Source organism: Alexandromys fortis, unplaced genomic scaffold (assembly GCF_014885135.2).
Source record: "Alexandromys fortis isolate MF-2015 unplaced genomic scaffold, M_Fortis_MF-2015_v1.1 scaffold_129, whole genome shotgun sequence".
NCBI lineage: Eukaryota > Metazoa > Chordata > Mammalia > Rodentia > Cricetidae > Alexandromys > Alexandromys fortis.
The window spans coordinates 4282123-4286778 of record NW_026068022.1 but is presented as its reverse complement, the minus strand read 5'-3'; the positions used below and the strand labels follow the sequence as shown (position 1 = coordinate 4286778).

Sequence of the window (4656 nt, the reverse complement as noted above, 5' to 3'; positions counted from 1 at the left end):
ATATGTATTTGCACCACATATATGCCTGGTGTCAGTGAAGACCAGATGACAACATTAGGTCCCCAATACTAGAACCTCAGACTGCTGTGAGAAACCATCTGAATACTGAGGATCAGACCCTGGTTCATTGCAAGTGAAAAAAGTGCTCTTAATAAATGAACCATCTCTGAAGCCCAATAATTTGGTTAGTTATTATATAAATCTAACAAAACATAAAATACTTTTGTGTTATAAAATGGAACGTATAAAAATGTAATGATATTTAATGGAATAAGAGTAGCAAATGTACAATAATTTTTAAATCCTGTGCTGTAGATGTAGTAAGCATTTAATAAAACTAGTCATTATTTACCTCTTCAAATTGTCTGCTCTTACATTTTGTTATATTTATAATAAGTATATTGCTATCTTCTTAAGATTTACACTATTTATTTTTATTTATGGATTTATTTGTGTGAAGGGATGATTCAGAAAGCAGGTATGTTTTACTATAAATATGTGTAAATAAAAGTTATTTATTCTTTGTAACAAATTCCTAACATTTCTAGGTAAATAATTCTGAAGGAATTATTATACACAGATCTATAAATTATGAAAACCTAGGTAAAACATCCATTGTAAGTCCAATTTTAAAATATATTTTTATATTTAATATTAATATATTAGATTATATTAATCTCTATGTATGATTAAATGAAATGAAGTGATCTAGTTTTAAACCCCGTCTTGTAATTTGTCAATCATGGTCTGGTTCTGTCAGGAGATAAACTACCCCATGGCTCTCCTGGAGGAAGGGAACCACACTGCAGTGACAGAGTTCATTTTATTGGGCTTGACAGATGACCCAGTCCTTAAAGTCATCCTCTTCACCATCATCCTGTGCATATACCTGGTAACCATGTCTGGGAACCTCAGCACCATTCTACTCATCAGAGTCTCTTCCCAGCTCCATCACCCCATGTACTTTTTTCTGAGTCACTTGGCTTCTACTGACATAGGCCTCTCATCTTCTGTCACACCCAATATGCTTGTCAACTTCCTGGTAAATCAAAGTACCATCTCATATCTTGGATGTTTTATACAGTTAGGCTCAGCTGCTTTTTGGGGGGCAGTTGAATGCTTTCTTCTGGCTGCCATGGCTTATGATCGCTTCGTAGCAATTTGCAACCCACTGTTTTATTCAACCAAAATGTCCAGACAAGTCTGTATTCAGTTGGTTACAGGATCTTACATAGGGGGTTTTTTTCAATGATACCTCTGTCACACTTTCGTTTCTTTCTTTTGTTTTCTGTGGACCAAACAGAGTCAATCACTTTTTCTGTGATTTTGCTCCTTTGGTGGAACTCTCCTGTTCTGATGTCAGTTTTTCTGCAGTTGCTACCTCATTTTTTGCTGGATCAGTAAGCATGGTCACAGTCCTTGTCATTGTTGTCTCCTACACCTATATCCTCATCACCATCATGAAGATGCGCTCCACTGAGGGCCGTCAGAAGGCCTTCTCCACCTGCACCTCCCACCTCACTGCAGTCATACTCTACTATGGGACTGTCACCTTCATCTATGTGATGCCCAAGTCCAGCTACTCCACAGACCAGAACAAGGTGTTGTCTGTGTTCTACATGGTGGTTATTCCCCTGTTGAACCCCCTCATTTACAGCCTCAGGAATAATGAGATTAAAGGTGCTCTGAAGAGACAGCTTCATAAGAAAATATTTTCTTAGTGCAATCTATTGTTTTATAAAACTTAATATAAGGATAATTATTCAAGACCAATGGGACCTTTAACTAGAATAGTTATAAGTTTTGTTATAACTTTGGTACTCATCTCTTTTTCTCCCAGTATATATAGATATTATATTTATTTAATATCTTTTTTATACTTTAAAATGTGTCTTTGAAAACATTATACAATGTATTTTATTGTGTCCAGTTTCTCTCACAAGGCTTCTTCTTATAAAGCCCTCTTCTAAATTCCAGATTATTCGTTTTTATTTTTCTACCTGTACAGACTTAGGTATTATGCTTCCTCTGAAACATGGAAAGCTACATCATTAAAAAACAGACTCACCACCTGGAAGATGTCAATTGCCAACACTTCAGCTACAGGTAGACTTCATGCTCTTGTCTCCTCTTCATGCTGGGACTTTGTATGATTTGACCTTGTCTATACTGACACAGGCAGCACAGATACATATCTACAACAGTTCTGTTGTGTCCTGCAAACATTGTTTATTTGTAGTTATCAACTAGCTCTGGCTTTTACAATCTTTCCAATCACTCTATTACAGTGATTCCTGACCTTGGTTAGAAAGGTGTATTATCCAGATATACTGTTGAGCCTTCCAAGGTCTCTAATTCTCTGCACACTCACAGTTGTGTGTTACTCATCATCTACTGCAAAGAAAAAGTTGTGGTGATGAGGGTTTGGATATGAACTAATGTAGATATTATAAGTCATTTAAAGTTAGTTTAATAATATATCCATTCAGGGGAATATGATAATGGGTTCTTCCTTATGGCCTATGTCCTGTCTAGCACAGGTTTTGGCCTTGAGAATCATGTTAGCTGTGATTTTTTTTCTTGCTACCTTACACATAGATCTAGTAAGGTAGCTATTTATTTATTCCCATGAAATTTGTGCCACTAGAGCACCAGTAGGTGTGTCTTTCCATAATGGTGGTAATTGTACTTCAATTGTTCACAAGACAATTTCTGTACAACACATTTAAAAATACAGTTATGTTAGGCTACTTCTATTTCAAAAATATTATTCATTCAATTCATGTATGAATAAACTCTAGAGTTTTAACATGATTCTCTCTTTACATTAGGCTGACTTATTTTTATTTCCAGAGGTTATAATCTTGAGCACACTTGCAATTTTGAATCTGGAAGCTTTTTGCCCAATCTTCACATCTACAAGCCCTTCTTAGTTTTCTGCTCAAATAACACTTGCTCATGGGACTAACCAGTCCTGCTACAACTAACTTTAATTTTCATATGATCTGCATTTATTCTTCTCTACCACATTCTAAGTTTAAACTATTAATATTCTCTAATCTGCTCTCCACTGAACTATGAATTTCATGAGAATTGATTTATTCAGAAATATATCTTTAATGTCTACTTGGTTTTATAATACAATAAATACTCAGCAAAAACAACCCGTTGAAATTAATGTCTCAATGTTTATCCTGTATTTACCTGTAAAGTAATTACAAAGCTGATACAATGTTCCTGAAACAATTTTGTCATGAAGAAAGACATGATTGGTTTTGATACCTCTCTCAGTCATCTTCCTAAACTATTCTCAAATATGTAATGAGTAATCCATAAATTTTCATTGGTATGGAAATTAAGGTTTCTTAATGATCATTAATTTATTATTTCTCAGCTATTAATGTCCAGTTAATGCCTAATGTAAAATTCAGAAAAACAGTTGAGCATGCTGACCTAAGAGATGTGGATTCAATGTTTATGGAGAGGCTAATCCTCCCCATAATGTTCAAGAGTTTGGGGTTTAAATGACTAAACTTTTAAGGAATCATGTAGTCAGATGCTTAAATTTTAACTAGATATTTTTAAATGTTTGTGATGTGATAAAGTCTAGAAAGAAATCGTTTGAAAAGGTTGGTATGAAATTCCCAACATAAAAGCTATGAAAATGAAGAATCATATGCTTATCAGGTAAAGACATTGCCACCATGCCCGACAGTCTGGTTTGATCCCTGGTATCATCATGGTGGAAAGCAAAAACCCATTTATATAGTCTGTGTTCTTAAGAACACACATACATACACTCACACACACATACACAAAATGAAAAGTAAAAACATAAAGAATCAGGCAAGACAAATAAAAACACTACATGACAAGAACTACAGAGTAGAATCAAGAGGAGATTGGAAGGGCTAAAAAGATGGGGCTTGGTGATTAAAAGCACACTCTACTCTTATAGAAGACCTGGGTTTTGTCACCAGAATTCACACTGTGGCCCACAACAATCTATATTTCCAAGACTGATAGATTTAGATTCAGCATACTCTTTTGCTTTCTGGAGGAAATATGAATGTACATGGTATGTATCCATACTGACAAAGCACTCATACACATAAAAAGTAAAAGAAAATTAATTCTTGGCAGAAGGTCCTAGATATTTGTACTGCAAAAACTAAGAGACCATGGATGCAAGCCCAGACTACTATGCCCAGCCAAGATTTCATTCACTATAAATGGAGAAAACAAAATTTTCCAGGATAAAAACAAATTTAAACAATACGTAGCCAAAAATCCAGCCTTACAGAAGGTAATAGACGGAAAATCACTAACCAAGGAGTCCAACAATGACCACAATAACTCAGACATCTAGAGACCCTTCACCAGCGCAACTCAAAGAAGGGATGCACACGAACTCTACTACTAAAAAGTGACCGGAGTTATCAACCCCTGGTCATTAATATCACTTAATGTCAATGGGCTCAACTCACCTATAAAAAGGCACAGGCTAAGAGATTGGATAAGAAAACAGGATCCAACATTCTGCTGTTTACAAGAAACACGCCTCAACCACAAAGACAGGCACCTACTCAGAGTAAAGGGCTGGGAAAAGGCTTATCAAGCAAATGGACCTAAGAAACAAGCAGGTGTGGCCATACT

At 35.5% G+C, this 4656-nt stretch overlaps 1 pseudogene; it reads left to right on the top strand.

The window, feature by feature from the left end:
- The first annotated feature begins 775 nt into the window (after positions 1–775).
- LOC126514430 (olfactory receptor 494-like) lies at positions 776–1721 on the top strand (annotated as a pseudogene).
- Positions 1722–4656: the final 2935 nt, after the last annotated feature.